The sequence below is a fragment of the Nicotiana tabacum genome, chromosome 11, assembly GCF_000715075.1.
Source record: "Nicotiana tabacum cultivar K326 chromosome 11, ASM71507v2, whole genome shotgun sequence".
NCBI lineage: Eukaryota > Viridiplantae > Streptophyta > Magnoliopsida > Solanales > Solanaceae > Nicotiana > Nicotiana tabacum.
In genome coordinates this window covers 144,841,102-144,862,487 of record NC_134090.1, presented here as the reverse complement: position 1 = coordinate 144,862,487, position 21,386 = coordinate 144,841,102, and the positions used below count along the sequence as shown (strand labels likewise).

Below are 21,386 nucleotides of genomic sequence, written 5' to 3'. Positions count from 1 at the left end.
TTAACACAATATAAGTTTGGGGCTTTGAGCTAGGTAGCGGGTTCAAATTAAAAGGTCCGTCATTTTGTTTGGACTCGAACTTGAACTCGAAGCCCGCTTTTTATAATATTAACTAATTAGGACCTTCTCTTTTATCTTTAGAAAAAAAAATAGAAAAATCTTAGTCGCTTTAGGATATCCTTTAAATAAAATATGAGACGAGCCTCACCAAATAAAACGTACAAACGGCGGGGCCCTCAATAAATGGTTATTTTAAATACTTAGACTTCGGGATGGGCCGTTTAGCAAAATTTCACGGCCTTCCCCAAAATAATAATACGCTAATCGCTTTAGGCGCGCATTTTAATAATCTTATCTTCTCAAATTCGGGTGCGTATTTATGTGACCCAAATTCAAATCTCAACAGAATTGAAATGTGTCAATAACCACGGGTGCATGGATGTGATGTGGTTCGAGATGTATTTTTACGACGTTGCAATTCTCGTTAAAAATAACAATAATAAAAGCGGTAAATAGTTAAAAATTGCACATAGGTTCGACATGTATTAAAATCAGATAAACAAGCCGAATATGACAGTTGAGCGACCGTACTAGAACCACGGAACTCGAGAATGCCTAACACCTTCTCCCGGGTTAACAGAATTCCTTACTCGGATTTCTGGCTCGCGGACTGTAATACAGAGTCAATCTTTTCTTCGAGATTCAACCGGTGACTTGGGACACCCTAAATCTCCCAAGTGGAGACTCTGAATCTTTAAATAAAATCTCATTTCGATTGTCCTTTAATTGGAAAAACTCCCTCTGCGCCCTTTATGCGGGCGTGGTCCAAAAGGAGGTGTGACAGGGTCAAGCACTATTTGGGAAAATTTGATGACAGCCACGTGGTGGCACTTCTCCATTTCAAATGATGTGATGGTAACCTGTGTCATGTCGCGTCGTTAAGTCAGGCGCTTCTTTGGAGGCAACCCATGTGTTTTTCTTCTTATTTTTATTTGATTTTCATTGTAGTGTAGGATTGATTTTTGGGTTAACTGGTTGTGAGATATTACAGGATTGTATTGGTGCAGTGCAGGACATAGTGGAAAAAATGTAAGGTCTCTGAAGTTGTTAGTGTGACCGCACTCCATTTAGTGCGGACCGCACTGGTGAAGGGTGAAATGTAGACCTCTCTAAAGTTTTCCATTGCGGCCGCACTACATTTTATGCGGTCCGCGGTAGACCACTGCAGCCGCAGTCCATTTTGTGTGAACCGCAGTGTGTTGCCTCCTCAAGCATGCAAATTGTTGTGCAGTGTGGACTGCAGTCCATTTTGTGCGGTCCACACTGGGGTAGGTAAGCTGGGCCCCAGAACTTTTTCTATAAATAGTCCCTGAGGCCCAACAGTTACACTTTTCGATCCTTTACTCTCAGAAATATTAAAAGCACTATTCATCCTGCCTGTTACTCGTAAATCATTGCTTAGACTTGTTAACCTTCATTCCATCTCACATCTGGTAACTTAATGTCAATTTAATTGCTTTAATTTTGTTATTTTCTTTTCCTTGTTGTTTTACTTGGTTTTTATTTCTCTTGTTCACGTGTTTTCTTCAATTGATTAGGTTAGGGTAATTAATCACTTGATTAGAGTAAGCTTTCTGTAGTTAAAAACAATGGGCAACTACTTAGGGACTGTTATTAGGTGTAAATTTGGGCTTAAAATCAAAATTCATGTAACTCTAACTTAGTGCCACAGCTGGGCACTCAGTGCGGACCGCGGTCGTTTCTGTGCAGTCTGCGGTGTCCCTGTGCGGTCCGCGGTAACATTTTGTGCGTACCGCATTGCTAATTGTCATGGAAACTGAACTTTGGGGACTGCGGCCGCACTACATTTTGTGCGGACCGCATTTGTCCCTGTGCGGCTGCACTACATTTTATGCGGTCCACACTACCTGGATACAGGGAGTGGGTGGTCTGAACCCCACCTCTGTGCGGACCGCATGGACATTTTGTGCAGTCCACATTGACCCCTGTGCGACCGCACACCATTTTGTGTGGTCCGCACTGCATGACTTCTGAAAACTATATGCAACTTTTCCTTCTTGTTCTGCACCTCTGTTTCTTAACTACTTCTATTGATACTAATGAGCTTATTGGATTATGTTTGTAAACAATGGTGAAACAACGAGGTAAAGGTTTTGAACAACCAGGCAGAGGTGAATCCTCCCAGGGAGGGAAACAGAAAATTGTTAGACTCACTCCCCAAGCCCGGCAAGACATAAAAAAATGAGGAAGATGATTAAAGCTGCTGATAGGGCCATTGACATGTCTGGGAGTGAGTACGAGCCCTCTCGGGATATATCTTCAGACTCAATCCTAGAATATATCCCTGACTGGTCGGAGAGGCACAGACTAAGAGACACTCATCCCACTTCCCCAGCTGCCCAAGCATCAGTAAATGTGTCTTCTGGGTCGTCTGAGGGATCAGCTGAAGGTGGTGGGGATGAATACTCCACCTCTCCCACAACTTCATTATCCGGAGAGGGTGCAGTAGGAGACGATGAGGAAGTAGGAGGAAAAGGAGAAATAGGAGAAGGGGGTGAACCTCAGGTTGATGGGGCTGCTAGAACTAGGAAACCGGAGGCGTGGCAAGATTGATCCGTGAGTGAAGTAGCATATAATAAATTCAGGGAATGGTGGCTGGTGAGGAAGTTGATCCCGGAGAGGAGTTTTGTAGATAGAGACTTGCTACCTCATAACCCCAATGTGATGAGGCAGTTTAGGGCGAGAGTAGGCTGGGAACATTTTTGGGATGAGTGTGTGGATGCCAACGAACACTTGGTCAAGGAATTCTACACCAACGTTGCCCACATTAAAAAGGGCTCCAAGGTTCGAAACCTGAAAGTGCTATTTGATGGGAAGACAATAAACGATTACCTTGGCTTCAATGAGGAGGATGAGACCCTATACATGGCAAAGATGGAAATGGGTGAGGAGGTCCGTCCCTGGCTAGCATAATACCTGGCAATCCTGGGTACCACCCTTGACTGGTTGACTGCGGGCGTCAAGATTCTGAGACATAGTCTGAATTTTGAGGCACGGGGGTAGGAGACATTTGTATATAGCAAGTTTGACCCCACGACACATGATAACTCCCTACCTCTTCACCGGGAAGTTTTGGTGGCGTCGATCATGGCGGGGTACCCAATAAATGTAGGAAATGTGATGTCAAGAATTATTACAATAGTGGGTGCTGAGCATGACAGAAACTACTTGTTCCCCATTTTTATCACTATGTACTTTCGGGATCTAAAAGTGGAAGAGAGTCCCTTCGACATCAAAGTCAAAACGAAGGCCCCTTTTTCTGGTACAACATGCAGGGGGATGATAACCCCAAGAGCAAGAATTTCAAGGGTACAGTTACTGCTCCAACTAGCCAGTCTGAAGAGCCAGTTGTGGTAGTGACTCCTGTTGAGCCTGCCTCTACTTCCACTGCTATCCCTCCTGGTCCATCCACCTCAGTGGACCCGAAGATTCCATCCTCATGTGCACATCCTATTACTGCCAACCGACTGAACCAGGCACTTCTTAGTATCAACAACTGGATGCAGAGTGCGTCCTCCCAGTTGTCTACACTCACTACCAAGGTAGAGGATCAGTCGGCACCTCCACCCCCGTAGGTTCCCCAGTCAATAGAGGATGCTCTCAAGGAGATACTAGATAACCAGAAGAAAATCCTTGACACTCAGAAGCTGAGGAAGACACGGGCCTCCAAGGAGTTCGTGAAGGAGTTGAGAGCTGATGTTGACATACTGAAGGAAGATCAGCTGCCTTTAGACTTACTGCTCCATGACCTAGTGCCTGTAGCTCATTCCTAGCCAGAGCAGTCATAGAGGCCTCCCAAGAGGAAGAGGATGATTCCCAGAGCTGACGATACAGTCATCCAGCTGGCAGACTCACAGGAGACCTCCTCCAGTCAGCCACAGGGTGCACCACCTCCGGAGCCTGTCCAGGTCCAGGCCCAGGTCCCAGCAGCAGCAGGCCACAGGGAACCAATCTAAGGTTCCCGAGCATACTGCGGACCTAGAGACCACTCATAAGCCCATGCAGACAGACGGGCCATAGGGAATTCCTATATCCTTTTTTCTTTCATGTTTTGTGCTTATTTAGTCTAGTTGGCATTGGGGACAATGCCAGCTTTCATTTGAGGGGGTAGGCCCTACATTCGGATAATTGTATATATTTGACATTTTTTATGCTTTCTTGATTTTTCATCTTTAGTCTGTATATAATTCGGATGATTGTATATACTTGACATTTTTTATGCTTTCTTGATTTTTCATCTTTGGTCTGTATATAATTTTGACATTTCGTTACATTTCTCGTGCTTTTAGTTTACTTTGGGTCTGTATATAAAGTTATGTTACATTCTACATATTCATCCCATCTATTGTATATTCGACAAATCCCTTCTTGTATATATTTATTTTACTTTCCGCAATTTTTCTTTCCATAGCTTCTTATTTGTGATTCGTAGCTTCTTATTTTGAAAGTTTGCAATAAGCATTTGATTTTTTTAATGTCACGGTTCTTTCCAAAGGTGGAGTGTTGTGTGAACCGGGTGGATCTTTCAATGATGGATGGCGTGACAACCTTCTTAAGGGTTTGAGTCCGTTTTTCTTTTTATTTTTGGTAGTTAGTAGTTAAGGGTGCCTCAAGCAAAGCTTCACTTGGGCTTAGCACATTTGCCTTTGATCTTATGGTCAAAAACAGATTATTGTGTTTAGTATGGTGAAAGTCGTGGCCTTGAGACTCTTGTGTTAATCGATAATCAAGTGGTTTTTCGGGACATTGTGTGCTAAAATCTTATCTAAGGTTGTTGTGGGCCCCCAACTCTATGTCTTTAGCGATCTCATAGCTTGTGTGGTGAGTAATTGCATTGCAACAAGTCCCGAGCCATTAGTCTAGAACTTGCCCTGAATGTTTGTTGAGGTGAAATCCTAAGCGAATTTTGACTTGAGACATGACTATAGCCTCTCCTTCGTCCAAATGATAGCTTGAACACTTCCATAACCTACCAATGATAAGATCCCTAGTCAACTCTTTTGAGCCATCGATCTTTTTCCTTCAAAACCCATAATACAAGCCTATATCCATTTTAAAAGATACCCTCTCTTGGCACCCGATCTTTCCTTAGCACATAACAAAAGTATAAGTTTGGGGGGAGAGAAGAGGATTGCAACAAAGTTGTAAAGGGGCACAAAAATGAAGAAAAGGAAATGTAATAAAAAAAAGCAAAAAGATAAAAAGAATGTTCAATATGAAAGAGAATAAAAAGGGATTCAAGAAAAGCAAAGAATGAAAGGTGTGGAAAGTTGAAAAAGGAGAAAAGGTTTGAAATGTATAAGAAAGAGTGACAGTGTGTCTCTCTAACCCCTTAGAAAGAAGTAAAATTATTCAAAAAGTCAAGTGAATATGTGCCAAATGAAGCAAAAGAAGTGATTAAGGGAAGATGGAGCCTACTTAGACCAAATATTTCCTACCCTGAACCAAAAGCCTTCACCATGACTCCATAAAAGCCCTATATGATCTTGAGTTGAATGAAACTTACATTAGTGGTGACTTATATAAGGGGAAAGCATATGGTACTTAGAGCCGGACTTGTGACTCTTTTTCTTGAGAGAGATGAGTGAATCCACTGACCTCGTTTTAAGTGCCACTATTCTAAAGGTGAGGTTTGCTTAGGGAGAGTTGAGGATGTGTGAGTTTGGGTTCCACAATGACCAAAGTAATAGAAAGAGTTCTTTGATGTGTTGAGTCAACTCTTGAGGCTCTTGTGTTGCACTTAATCATGGTGTTTGAAAGAGTAAAAGTTGTTAATGATTCATTTATATTGAGGGCAATTGTTAGCCCCAATTGATGCTAGATGAGGTCACTTTAGGAAAGCTGAAATTTTCTTGGATGTTCTCTTAAGGGTGGGTCTTAATTTGTTTGCTTGAGGACAAGCAAAGGCTTAAGTTTGGGGGAGTTGATAACAAGGGGTTTTGATGCATTTTATACACCTTCTTGCTTATGTTTTGATTAGAAATTCGTACAAAATAGTCCCAAAAGGCTCACAAGTTGTGCTTGATTGCAGGTTTGATCAACAAAGTGACAAGAATCAAATATCAGCTCAAAAGGAATGAAACTTGCACAAGAATCAAGACAAGACAAAGCTTAGGCAAAACAAGGCCAGTGCGGCCGCACACCATTCTGTGCAGTCCGCACTGTGAGATTCAGAGAGCATGACATTCAGGCACAAAGGCAATGCGGCCGCACACCATTCTGTGTGGTCAGCACTAAGATCAATGAGGCCGCACTCAATTTAGTGAGGTTTGCAGTAAGGAGGATCAGAGAGTTGCCAAATTTCGAGTTCAAGCCAATGCGTTCCGCGCTCCATTTTATGCGGACCGCACTAGAAGGCTCCGTGGCCGCAGTCCATTTTTTGCGGTCCGCAGTACCCGAGTTCAGAGAATTAGATTTTCAAGCTCAGAGCCTTAGTTCGGCCGCACACCATTTTGTGCGGTCTGCACTAGTCCCGCAGGGGTATTTTTGTTCAGATTTTTTGGCTTAGTATAAATAGCTTCTTTTTCCATTTTTAGGGTATCATATAGTTTTGTAACGTAGCTGCGCTCGTGGGTTCGACTTTCTTAGCCATTTTGGGAAATTTTATCTACTTTTCATCATTGAAACTTGTTATTTACCTTAGTGATTAATTAATATGAGTTGTTCTTCATCTATTTCTTGATTTTCTTCTTTAATTATGAGTAGCTAGACCCATAAGCTAGGGTTGTGGCTCAACCCTAGTGTGGGTAATTGATGGGTCTTGTATTTTAGGGCTAGATTGACTATGGGTGTTTGATATTTGGGCCAATTTCATGGTTAATTGCTGAATTAGTGGTTGGAAACACTAGTTTGTGTTTAGTTGACTAGGGCTCTTCTTGAGAAAAGAGAGCCTAAGTCTCCGAAATTGGTCCAACAAGGAATTGGGGCGTACTCAAGAGATTGATAGCCCCAATTAAAGGGCTAAACCTCGAGAGAGTAATACCCGACTTGAACACTAGTTGTTTGTGCAAATTTGCATACCTAATTGGTCTTGAGAAAGTCAATTCGGGCAGAATCACTCGAACCACCGAGAGGTGTAGAGTGGGTAATATCGTGCAACGGTTATATCATACTCCCCAATTATGTCAATCGTGTCTTAGATTCAATTACCCGTCAATTAACCACCTAGGTAAAAGTCATTAACCTAGTGTCTTTTAAACCATTTGAACAACCCTTTTTAGTTTAACTCTTAGCTTAATCTAGTTGCATTTACCATTTGTATTTTGATAATAGTAGAAGTAAAAAGAAAACCCCAAAAATGAGTAGAAGTGTAATTTGGAACACATACGCAACTCTACACTAGATAGATACTTGATTCCAAATTTTAGCTCTCTGTGAAAATCGATCCCGACCCTAAATAGTAAAAGTTGCTCCGACCCTCTCTCGCTACTCAATAATAGTGTGGAGTAGGCCGCCATCAGTCCCTTATACACTTATTCAAATCTACCCTTATTTTAGATGGCAAGCCACGTATCATTCCCAAACTCAATTGACCCATCTCTAATTTAAAATACCTGAAACCATATCTTATCTGCCCTGTAACCCGACCATAAACTCGTCACTCTCAATTAACCTTTCATTCACCCCCACTATCACAAAAAACATCCTACCCTATTCCGATGTACCTCTGACTTGAATCTATTTTAGTCAAATCTTCTTCTTTGTCTGAAGCTTCTCTCAGCTTCCACTGTTTGTTCATGGCATCAGTTTTAGAGCCCGTTTGGCCAAGCTGCTAAAATCTGCTTATTTTGAAAAGTGCTTTTTTGAGAAGTACTTTTTTCAAAAGTACTTTTGAAAAAAAAAACAGTTTATGTTTGGTCAATTTATTTACGAAATACTTTTTGCAACATTTGGTAAACAAATTGTGTTTGGCCAATCTTTCTAAAAAGTACTTTTGAGTGTCAAATTACCAAAAAGAATAGTACCAAGATCTTATAATTCTTTTAAAGAGAAAAATGAACTCAAATATTTATTGTAACAGACTTTTATTATTATTTATTTAATTAAATTAAAATATAAAACATAAAGTAAATAAACATATTAAAGATTTAAATCAATTTTACATATATAGTTATACCAAATCATATATTATTATCTAATATAATTACTTATTGTTACATGATGATTTGAATCATCAAAATACATCATTCAGTATAAATTAGAAGTCTATTCCACAAATTACTATATATTGATAATCTACCATGAAATAATAAGTAAAGTCACTCATATATGATAATATTTTTCAATAATTTTATCTCTACGTCTATCACACAACACCTCCATATTAGTAGAAGAATTGCCTTGCATTTCTAAAGGAATATCAGAAGGCCCACCTCCTTCCTCAATTTCAGCAATAATGTCTTCATTAGCATAATATCGGTAGATGATAATTATAACTAGATGATTCTGAGTGTCAAACTTGAAAGATGGCATTAAACATTAAATAGAAATAATTTTAAATATATAAAAATAATTTTTTTGGTAAAAAAATAGTTAAGTATGTTTAAATTTAAATTCAAAAAGAAACTAATTAGTATTACCTAATCTTACTAACTTTGTCATAAATTGTCAAATGGCCTATTTTCAGGCTGCCACTTGGCTTAATGTGTGATGCATTTTCTTCTTTTAATAATATATAGATAGATTATGTGACGAAATTATAAATTTATTACCTATTTATAGGTAATTTTCACAAATTAGATTTGATAACTATTTTAAAGATTCGGGAACTAGTAGCATATAACAGAAAAAATTATAAATGATTATTTTTAGGAAGAGATTTGATAATACAAAGAAGGATGTAGATAAACGAAGAAAGCAATAAAGAACTCACCCTTAAAGCCATTCCGGCTACACCCCGTGACAGGTTGATATCGCCGATTTCCTGAAGGGCCCTGCTTTCATTAGCGGAACAAAAAAGGGCAAATTGGGGCACCAGGCTCACCGTGTCCTCCAACAAATCGCAATCCGAAGAAATCTCGATCACGTGGGAGGAAACGTCTGTTCTCGCCTCAACCCGAGTGAACCCTGCCTCAAATATGCGTATGTCCTCGGGGTCAATATCTGGACCGAATTCATAGTCATCTATAAACACGCCCTTTGCCCTCTCGCTGGCCGAAGAGGGAGCACGGGCCTGTTGTGAAGTTGATGGACCACTCAGAATGACCGCAGCGGCCTCTGAGCTCTGCCCCTACCACGGTAGACTCCCCCACTCCAGAAACGGGCACCACCTTCACGTCCAAAGGGGATACAGTCTCCTCGTCTAAATTAGCATCACCATCAGGCTCAGACACTGCCAACACGGGATCGCCCCTCGAAGGCCCCTCAATCACGGGTATCCCATCAGCCCTTATTCTCCGTGTCTTTAATGGAGCTTCTTTGCCATAGTCCTAAGACGATTCATCCACTAAATGAACTGTGGGAATCAGAGCTTCCGCCAGATGGTGCAACCTCCCGACGGCTGAAGTCTGGGAGGGGACATAGTTTGTAAAGTAGCAACGTCATGAACGCTCTCACTTGCAGGCGCAATTGGTACAGGTTCGATCAAGAGACTCGACTGACAGAAAGCAAGTATGGTTAGCCCTCGCCCTCTTCATGACCCTCCGACCTACCAACAAGAGAAACTTAAACCAAAGAGGAAATAGGGGGAGGGAAGTACAGAACAAAGGGCAAAGTGACCAAGGGCAAGACGAGATGACTCACCAGTAGAGGGTCTATGCCCGAATCTCTCGTGGAACGGCGATCATTCATGAATCCCTATTGTATGGGGAAAAACCTGACTCACCCACTCGCAGATATCAACAACTAGCGGAGGAGGTTCCTTCTCGGCTGCAAAATAAAGAAAAAAGGTAAAAGAAGTACAATCAGATTACTAGAAGGGGACAACGAGCAGCCGTTTGAGAAAAAATAAAAACTTACGGGCTTAATTCCACTCCTCAGGAAACACATTAGGATTCGACACCACGTGCTCCGTCCTCACGAAGAAGAAGTTCTCCCAGAAGCGGCGATTAGTCTTATCATTCATCTTCACCACCAAGCCCTTGGTCCCGCGGTGACGAAGATGTATCATAGTACCCCTGTGAAAACTGGGTACGGAGAGATGAAGCAAGTGAAGGAGAGAAATCCCCCGGCCGGCCAGTTCCGCGTACTTGGTAAGCATGAGGAAGAGCTAGAATATATACGGAGAGAGTTGAGCCGGGCACACCCCATAATAGTGACATAAGTCCTCTGCCAGGGAAGGAAGGGGAAGTGTGTAACCAATGACGAATGGGTACGCATAAGACACGCAATACCCCGGGCGATGTATTTGCATGACGTCGTTGCCCGCAAGTATGAGTTCGATGTAGCCAAGAATTCTCCATTTAGTCTTGAGTGCAGCGAGCGCCGCAACATTTATTTCTGAAACAACGGGTTCAAGCTCATCGTTAGAAAAGTTCTTGAAATCAGTCCTGGTCTTCCCCGAACGTGGGATTATCTCACTACAGTGGGAAAATTCTCATTTTCCTCCATGACTACCCCTTCTTCATGAAAGGGTAAATCATTTTCTGACACAACAGCGTCGGCAGCTCTATCAGAGTTAGAGGATGCACTAGCCATCTCCTTGTTGGTTGCGTAGATAAGGAGTGATGAGGAGAAGAGGGTAATAACAGCAAGAAACTTTATAGGAAGGAAGATGGAAATGCAAGATTCGGAAGAAGGAGAAGGGAAAACTTGAAGCTTTTCGAAGGATTAAAAAACTTAGTAACCCAAGTAAGAAATTTTCTTCTATATTTATAAAAACACAGGCATCCCGAGCGGGAAACCAAATGCCGCCACATTAACTCCAGAACGGAAGAAGCATAGGTAATGACGTAATGCATCGAAAACGTGCGCCATGATGACGCATGACAGATTGACGTCATTCGAAACTAACGTAACGATCAGGATCAGCTCTCAAAGCATCACATCGTTATCTCACCATCAAAGGTTCGCAACTCGACCAAGATGCTCAGATTTCTCAACTCGCAAATCGGCGGGGTCCGCCCATCGAGCTCGTCCGAAGACGACCCCAACAGGCGGAGGGACTAACTGTATGGGTCAAAATCTGATCAAAAGAAGTCTACTTAAAGGAGAACGGCCTGGGGTTGGCCAAGCCGAAGTCACATTTAGGAAGCAACACACTGGCAAGCAGTCCGGCTATGGGTGAAGTCGAGCACTCATGAGGCCCGTACGGCTAGTTCGACACTTAGCCATTTTAAAGGATTATTCCGCAGGATATTCAAAAGATGGGGGTACACTGGTTAAGGACCGATGGGTAATAAAAGTGTTTTATATAAATACTAGGAGAGAGAGTAACGAGAGGAGGCTAGTCCAAAGATCCAAGAAGAACACACCTCTCGAAGAGGAAAGATGGTCCATGACCTCAGATCCATCGACAAAAGGAGAAAAGAGCTTAAAATCTTGGTATTCATCTGTAATTCAACCTTCTCAAGAAAATACATATCTGTCTAGCCCACAGTCGGGCGAATCGTTTCTGTTGTTATTTCTCTTTACCATTTGATATTATGTAAATTGCCACCTTTCATTATATTGTGGAGTACAAGGGGGACTATATTGGCATTTCACGCTCAGCTATAATGGTTTATACATGTTTGTAATTCCTGATCTAGAAGTGATTGTCTTTGGCTAAGATTTACCCTCTATCTTCTTATTAAATTCGTTTAATAAAAAGGGCCTAAAACTTTTTGGTCAAACAATTGGGCCGCCCTCCAAAACTATAGTAGGCAAATGTAAATATTTTGTATATTAAGTATAAATATAGATATAATATACATACTATATACGTAAGCAGTGTATATGTTTTCTATATGTTGTCTACTGCCTGTAATTAATTTTGGTCGAAGGGCCAAAATGAAAAAAAGCCCAATAAAATATGCAATATGTTTTTTCTAATTATCTTTGATCATAGAATGCAATTTTAGAACTTTAATTTTCAGTACATTGTGAATTTAATAGCTAAAGAATATACTAATGTATCCAGGACTTGCTGATAGCATCTACGGATACGTCATCAACAACAATTGAATGGATTCTAACATAACTTTTACCGCACCCTGATGTAAGGAAAAAACTCCAGAGTGAGTTGGAACAAGTAGTTGGTAAAAACAGGATGGTGGAAGAATCAGATTTAGAAAACCTACAATATTTGGATATGGACATAAAAGAAGGTTGTAGGCTCCATCCAGTTGCTCCGTTATTGATTCCTTATGAGTCTATTGAAGATTGCACAGTTGATGGTTTTCATATACCTAAAGGATCCCCCCTTTTGGTCAATGTTTGGGCAATAGGGAGAGATTCAGACACTTGGCTTGAGCCAGAAATGTTCAAACCTGAGAGGTTTCAAGGAAGCAACATTGATCTCAGAGGACAAAATTATGAACTTTTACCATTTGGCTCGAGTAGAAGAGGCTGCCCTGGTTTGCAGTTAGGGCTCACCATCGTTCATTTGGTGGTCGCACAATTGGTTCACTGCTTTGATTGGGAGCTACCAAATGGCATGCTGCCAGAAAATATTGACATGACTGAAACATTTGGATTAGTAATAGCTAGAGCTCAGCATCTACTGACAATTCCTACTTATCTACTGAATATAAAGTAAACTGAAAATAAGTCAAGAAAATGCACTACCTTTGATTTGAATATGAAAGTAGAAGAGGGGATGGTCAATTGAATTGTAGTCTTTTTAGTAGTCGAAGAACTGAAGACGTAGTCAACTAAAGTAGATAGTAAAGCAGAAGTAAATAGCTTGTTGATAAGTAAATTGCAGGAAATATAAATGACAGGTATATTTTATACTGGTTCGAATCTAATGTGATATCCTAGCCTTGGCCCCTTAAATTGCAAGAGAGTCATATTTGTAAGCTCTTTGTGGTGACTTGAGTACAATTCTTGGTAGATTTCCTACACAGCCAATATTCTCAGTTCTTTTGGTATATTGCCTCTCCAATATTTTTTTCTCTCTTTCCTCTTTTGTTTATAAAGTAAATCTACTGAAAGAATTTGTTCACTGAAATTTTTTTTATATATGTAATGTTTTCCAAGAATAAAGTTAGAACTTTTCAAACATTTGCCTTCATACAGATTATTCTTCCTCTTGTATAGTTATGCCTTTGCTTCATTCTTTCCTTTTATGTCTTCAATCATCTGGATGGATTGTCTCGGGTCTGTTTTTTATAGCTGCATCTTAGCTTCCTTCTTTCCTTGTGACTTTGATCTTTCGGAGTGATTTTCTTTGGTTTTCTTTTCTTTTTTGAGGTCGAACCATCTCGCTGTCTTCTTTCATTGTGTGGTTTCAAATCTTAGCAATGATTTGAACTTCTTCTCCTTTTTTCCCGCAATTTAACCATCTCGCTGTCGTCAGTCAATGTCCATGGCGGGTCTAAGGGAAGGGGTACGCCTAAGAAGTATTGGAAGAGGTAATTAGGGAGGATATGTCATTGTTTCAGCTTACCTAGGATATGACCCATGATAGAAAGGTGTGGAGGTCGAGGATTAGGGTTATATGTTGACAGCTAGTAGTGTGTTCCTCCTAGGCCGACCAGTAGTACTATGACTATTTTTGTAATTTCTTTTTAATGGTTGTTTATTATGCATGCCCGTTACCATATTACATTGTTGCTAATATTCTCTACTTGGTTGCTTTATTTTCATTGTTCTTTGAGCCGAGAGTCTATCGAAAACAGCCTCTCTATCTCCATAAGATAGGGGTAAGGTCTGCGTACATATTATTCTTTCCAGATCCCACTTATGAGATTAAACTAGGTTTTTTATTGTTGTTGTTGTCGTCGTCGCCGCTGTCGGTCATTAATACCTTGATCTCTTTATCTTTATGTATTGGTATTGTTGATATATCTTCTTTCCATTTATCTTGTTGTAGCGATTCACACCTCTTCACATCCTTTGAGTGAGTAAGTGCAAATTGTATGGGTCGAAATCTGATCATACGAGGATCGGCGTAAAAAAGAATGGCGAGGGGTCGATTAAGCCGTGGTTGTATGTATAAGGCACCATAACGACGAGTATTTCAGCCAAGGCCGAGGTCGCCCGTATGGCGAAATGCATGTCGTGGTATTTAGGGGGAACGACCCAAAGTACAATCGGCAGGTTTGGGTTCTCTGGCTAAGGACCGCTGGATAAAGGGGGACACTTGCTATATATTACTACTATTATAGAAGCGGTTAAACAAGGAGCTTCGGATCGTTAGGGTGTTTTGGTAAATTCGATGCTTTTCACTTGCTCAGCTGAGTTTTAGTGTAAGTTAATTCTCAATATGCTTGAGGGTGTTGTACAGTGCGTAATAGAAGTTGGACTCTTTTGCTAGAGTCAATAGAAATATCAAAAGTTTCTTCATTTAATCCCGCATGATCTGTTGGATATCTTTTCGTAAATCGTGTATACTCTTTGTCAGAGACCACGTGTAGAAAAGCCACACCACGGATAGTTATGACTATGTTTAATAAAGAACTTCTTGTTGTTATTATTATTATTATTATTATTATGTTTAAGAAAGAACTTCTTCTGACTTAAATCTGGCAGTAATATTAAATAGAGTTATGATACCTGGGGCCCACAACACCAACTCTAAATACTACTTCATCATTGAATAGTGTTGACTCCTCATTGAAGTTAACTCCGTTCTAATGGAGTAATTAGGAAAATAGTGCTCCTTTTGTATTTCTTTAGTAGTCATGATTTTTAGTTGTGTATTGAAGGGGTAAGAAATACTCATAAAACTGCAAAAGTAATACAATAATTGCAGAAATTTGAGTTTACCATTTCTCACACATATCTCGAGCTCTTCGTTTGATTTGTCTGACTATGTGTTCTATTTTAGGACTAAAATGAGTTCCAAGGAAAAGCTTACATAAATTATTTCGGTAGTTTAAGCAAATTATAAATTTTTTCTTTCTTTTAACAAATGTAGTTCAATTAATTTTAAACCTTACGTTATAAATTTTTCAAAACTATTCAAAGTGTTATAAAATGATAGCTCATCAGTATTGCAAAGTTGAAGAAAAGTATTTTTATTTTTTAATCCTATGTTTTAACCATTGTTCTTAAAGTCAAGATTCCTATTCTTGCCTATGGTTAATTTGGAAAATAAATGCATGTTGGTAAACTCATAAAGCATATGAACTACAAACTTTACATCTTCAACTTGAAGAACAAAGTAATCTTTGCTTTTATCTTTGTTCAAGTTCCCAATAATTTTTAATTTGGAAACAAGTTTTTGGCACTACAAATGCTGAACCACTTTTTTCATGATTTTGCGAAATGTTGGAAAACAAGTTTCTAATGTTTTTCCCCTTTCTTTCTAAGGAAATTAAGGTTTGTAAATTTAATAAAAAAATGGTCAGATAGTTTTTTAAGTTTGATATTAAAAAAAGCCATGAAATATAATTACTGTTATTACCTATAATTAATGTTTGTAATATCATGTAATACACTATGTTAACTTATGAATACATGGAAATCAAATTAAAATTTAAAATTTAAAAATAACAAGCTAACACTTAGAAAGGTAATATTAAGTTTGGTAACGAGTGAATAACTTTTGAACTTATACAAATTCCATCGAGATACTTTTTTCAGAAAGAAACTGAAAATATAACAAAATGGACATTATCTTAAGTTCCCTAATGATAAATAATCAAATTATTAAATTAATTAATCATATCTAAATTTTCAAAGACAGAGTCAATCATCCAAGATTGGGCCCGTGCGTAGCCGGGCTAACCATCACTAGTATACTAGAGAAGAGAACAAGAGGGGGAGGGGGACTTTTGGCTTCTTCTAAAGACACAGAATAATGAGAGAATGCTTCTGAGGAAAAGCAAGAAAAGGTTCAATGCTTGGCAGTTGATCTGTGTAATCCTCATTATCGAATCAATAAGATTGATCCAATAGTTGTTAATGACATTCCTTCTTTTCCTTCTTTACTCGTACGTAACGAAACAGTACACCAAGAATGTAAGCATGTTATTCATATTTGATACTATTTATAATCTTAAAGAGCTTATGAGCTTAACTATATCCTACTTTCTTGCTTAATGTTCTTTGATCTAGAGTTAATTATCCTTGGCTAGGAGTTATCCTCTATTTTCTTATTTAATTAGTTTGCAAAAAGGTTTAGCACTTTTTTGGTAAAACAATTTGGCGCCGTCTGTGGGGATTTTCTAGCCAAGATCTTCGTTTCCTCTAGATCTAAAGTCAGCCAAAGTTTCGCTTCTCGGTTGCTGCAGCCTCACCCTCTCAATATAAACACCAACTTGAGTAAGTTGTAGGTAAGCTTTTGAAGTAATCAAACTTATCATATCTTTGAATAAAATCGAAACCATGTTTGATATCTATACAAAATTTACGTCTTGCTGTAGCGATGGATTTGGTACGTCGTATGAGTTCTCAAAGTGGGATTACGGTCACTACGCACTGAGCACGTCCGCAATCCTATTTACTATATTAACGATATATACCGATCTATACTTCCACTTCTTATGAAGGGACGATAGCCTACTGTGTGATTATTTGAAATAACCGGCTTGTCCTACCATATTTTTGTACCCGTATGAACGAAATGTAATTTATATACGGAGTATAACTTATTTTTTCCTTATTTTGTGCACATCGGAAGAGATCGGACCGGGACTCGGGCTCGAGATTCCAACGGGCAAAGTAAGTTCAGCCCATAAGAAGCCAAGACGCGACTAACGGCGAAGCTAAACACGAGCTTACCAAATCTGAAGCCGACATTCAAGTACGGGATAAGAAGAGTCGTCCTGCAGCACCCCTCTCTCCTCGCCAGCCTATCAGATCAAGGTAACATGCAATTTCGTTTGGGTTTAACCTGTTATTTTTATTCCTTGGATTGGGACAGGAATACAAGCATTCTCCCAGGTGCGCAAACAAGGAATAAACGCCACGGAACACATCGGGAAAATGTTCCACACCGTGTCATCCCACAGGCAACGGTCGAGCAAAACCCTCTACACCATACCATATTACAAATAACAGAAAAATGGCTCAGAACAAGCCGACATTATTAAGAAAATCTCCACGACCTGGGACTAAGCGGTGAGCCCATGGGACGTACAAACTCGCCGACACGGGTAGAACATGAACTCGAAAAGCTTGCACGTATATTCACCATGACAATCCTATGCCAATTCAGCTAACTAAATATTGCGAATCACGTCAGAACTTTGTTTGAATTAATCAAGCCTCAAGGCGCCCAGAAGCCCAAGCAATAAGTTAATCGTTCGCCCCGTCAACGGCTCCTCTAGGCCGAGCAATGAAGGGACTAGATAAACTGGGACTCCACCGACGTATACACACTATACAACAATGCATAATATTCTCCAACGAAAACAATAATAAATAAACTGGGACGCATCACGACGCACGCATAAACGATACAGCAACGAGTAACATTCTCCAATAAAAGCCAGGCCGCGTGTAACATTCCTACAACTCCACTGAGCCAACACATCGCCAAGCGAAAGTTAAATTCAATTTAGTTCTAATTAACAAGTCAAGGTTCGACCTCTTCAAACTCATAACGGGTCATAATTCGACCTCGCTCGAATTCACATACTTACGGGCCCCGGCCATCGCCAAGCGAAAGTTAAATTCAACTTCGTTCGAATTAACAAGTCAAGGTTCGAGCTCGTCGAACTCATAACGGGTCATAATTCGACCTCGCTCGAATTCACATCCTAAAGGCCCCCGGCCATCGCCAAGAAAAAGTTAAATTTGACTTCGTTCGAATTAACAAGTCAAGGTTCGACCTCGTCAAACTCATAAAGGGCCATAATTCGACCTCGCTCGAATTCACATCCTTACGGCCCCCGGCCATTGCCAAGCGGAAGTTAAATTCGAATTCGTTCGAATTTACAAGTCAAAATTGATTTCACCCAAGTTGGAAAGTCTAAATTCGACCTCACTCAAATTTACAAGTCGAAACTGATTTCGCCCAAGTTGGCAAGTCTGAATTCGACCTCGCCTGAATTTACAAGTCAAAACTGATTTCGCCCAAGTTGGCAAGTCTGAATTCGACTTCGCCCGAATCTACAAGTCATTATGAATTCGACCTCGCCCAAATTTACAAGTCAAAACTGACTTCGCCCAAGTTAGCAAATCAGAAGTCAACCTCGCTCGAATTTACAGATCAAAAGTGACTTCATTCGAACTAACAAAATGAGATCCGAACTCGTTCGAATCAAGCAAACTAAATTTGAACTCATTCGAATTCCCAATTGAAAATGAGGGACTTATCACGGGAAATCCGAAGATCTTTTTCAAAAAAAAGAGAAGAGAAAGAAAGTCAAAAGATATATAACCAAAGGCAAAGCGACTATTTTATTCAGAAGATGTACATGTGCAACAGTTGCGCTTTACAAAACGTCGAAAGCGGGCCCCCAAGAAAAAGACAAAAACAAACAACAACAAAAGGAAAAAAACTAAGTACAAAAGCTGCAAATAAATTTTCACTCGGCACCATCTCCACTGCCGTTCTCCCCAACATCGTCATCATCAGAAGGAAGCCCATCTTCAATCCCAGCACCCTCACTGGCCTCCGGTGTTGCAGGGTCATAACCGCAGGCAAGACGAGCCTCGCGTGCCTTTGCCCGAGCATCTTCAAAAGCGGCCTCAGAAACGCTCCCCGCCTCCCACAAGCCCTTATATATATCTCGTTGGGCCTCGGCATGAACCCCTAGCTCGTATAAAGCGGCGGGGGACAGATTCCTGAGGGCGGGCCTGAGACAATAGTTGTGCCTTCTCAGCCTCAAGAGTCGTAACTCGATCTCCTAGGCTCGAAGCATCCTGATCAAGTTCGCTGATCTGCTCCTCGAGTCGTGCTTCCCTCAGCGTGGTTGTTGACCTCTCGGCTTCCCGCTCAGACCTGAGGACGTGGATAGTGTCTTCCAACGCCGCTGCCCTCGCCAAAGCCGCCACTCGAGCCCCCTCGGCTCTCTCTAATTCGGCCACCTTCTTTTCTAGCTCGGCCACTTTCTCTGTCCATTTTGCACTTAGATTGGCGACTCTGGTAGCATTTTGCTCAAGCTCAACTCGCAAAGACATCACCTTCGCCTGAAGATCCTCACACTTCGTTGCATCCCCTTTGCCTACCTCGAGCCCCTCATCTTTGGCACTGAGCAACTCCTCGAGCTCGCTGCATCTACGAATAGACCACATTAGTTCCTCGTCTCTTTTCTCTAACTCCTCCTTACGGATTGAGTATTTCCGCTCACCCTAAGTTGTGCATGCATCTCACGGCACCTGTTACGATACCGGCAATACTTCACGACCATTTTCAGAAAGACTTCGGACCTTGTCTAAGCCCTACAAGCACTCTCAATCTTCAGCATGTAAGTCTAAATAAAGAAGGGAGGAATCTGCGAAAACAAAATGGCATAAAACAAAGAAAATGGCGAAAGGAAACTCACCCTCAAGGCCATACCAGCCACACCACGTGACAAAGCAGAATCATTGATCTCCCAAAAAGACTCGCTTTCGGCGGTAGAGGCACAAAAGGTCAAATTGAGGCATCAACTCCACCGTGTCTTCCAACAGGTTAAAATCCAATGGAATCTCGAGCACACGAGAAGAACCTTCCGCCCTCACATCAACCCTAGCAAAGCCTTACTCGAACATCCTCATGTCCTTAGGATCGATGTCGGAATCAGATTCGTAATCATCCACCACCATGCCCTTCCCTTTTTAATAAGTCGAAGAGGGGGCGCGGCCCTACCGAGATGACGATGGACCGCCCGGAACAATTGCGGTAGCCCCCGAACTCTGTCTCCCCGCCACGGTGGTCTCTTCTACGATCGAAATAGGTGTCGCCTCCGTACCCCGACCAGTATCATCGCCCGCTTCAGATGCCGCCAAAGTAGGGTCACCCATCGAGGACGTTTCAACCAAAGACACCATCTCTGACAACCTCCACCTCTTTGACAGTGCCTCTTCGTCATTGTTGTGGGAAGGTTCATCCATTGAACGGACTGTGGGAGCCGAAATGTCCGACCGAGAAGCAACCTCCAAACGAACGGGTTCAGCCGCGAGGGCGGTCCGCCGAACAACCAAACTCTGGATGCCCTCATCCACAATTGCCCTTAGAGCGGGCCGAGCAGAAGAAGCCGGTCGGTGAAAAGCGAGCACAGGAGCCCTCGCCCTTCTCACTCCTCTACGACCTGCCAATAAGAAGAGATTTAACCAAACAAATATAAGATAAAGAAATTACGGAGAAAAGAACAAAGTGACAAAGACCGAAACGGGCTGACTCACCAGCAGGAGGCTTGCGCCCAAACCTCTCATGGAAAGGCACTCATTCGTGAATCCCCATCGTATGGGGGAGAATCGCACTCACCCACTCGTAGATATTAGCAACTAGCGGAGGATTTACTTTCTCGTCTACAAAAACAAAAGCAAACGCTCGACGAGGTCACTAAAGGGAGACGACCGACTACCATCTTAAGAAAAAATGTATTAAAGTAAAAAGAAAGAAAGACCTACGGGCGAAATTCCACGTTTCAAGAAACCCCGCCGGGTTAAAAACCACGTGCTCTGTTCGAACGTAAAAGAAGTTCTCCCAAAAGCGGCAATTTTCCTTGTCGTCCATCTTCACTACCAAACCCTTGGTTCCCCGGTGACGCATGTGAATCATCGAGCCCCTAAGAAAATGGGGGGCGAAGAGGTGAAGCATATGTTGTAAAGAAATTCCTCGGTCGGCCAGCTCCGCGTATTTGATGAGCATAAGGAAGAGATTGTACACGTACAAGGAGAGTTGAGCCGGGCACACCTCATAGAAGCTGCAGAAGTCCACCGCCAAGGAGGGAAGGGGAAGCGTGTATCCGATGACAAATGGATACCCATAAAATACGCAGTAGCCCGGATGGTGTTTATGCCTTATGTCCTAATCCGCCGGAACCAATTCAATATGATCAGGGATCCCCCATTTGTCTTTAAACACCGTAAGCGCTGTAGCATCCATCGTAGAAAAAACAGGTTCCGGCTCATCCCCAGTAGGGCTGTTGAAGTCGGTCTTTATTTTCCCTGGGCGGGGAACCACCTCATGCACCGTCGGAAGACCCTCGTCCTCCGCCATTTCCACTCCCTTTTCGAGTAGGGGTATATCGTTTTCCGGCACCGGAGCATCAACGGCTCTATCAGGGTTGGAAGATGCACTAGCCATGCACGAGAAACGACGTGATACATAGAAAATGTGTGCC

The 21,386-nt window shown here is 41.4% G+C and overlaps 1 pseudogene; it reads left to right on the top strand.

Moving 5' to 3' along the window:
- LOC107806843 (cytochrome P450 71AU50-like) overlaps window positions 1–12,757 on the top strand; it is a 30,593-nt pseudogene extending 17,836 nt beyond the window's left edge.
- The last annotated feature ends 8,629 nt before the right edge of the window (window positions 12,758–21,386 follow it).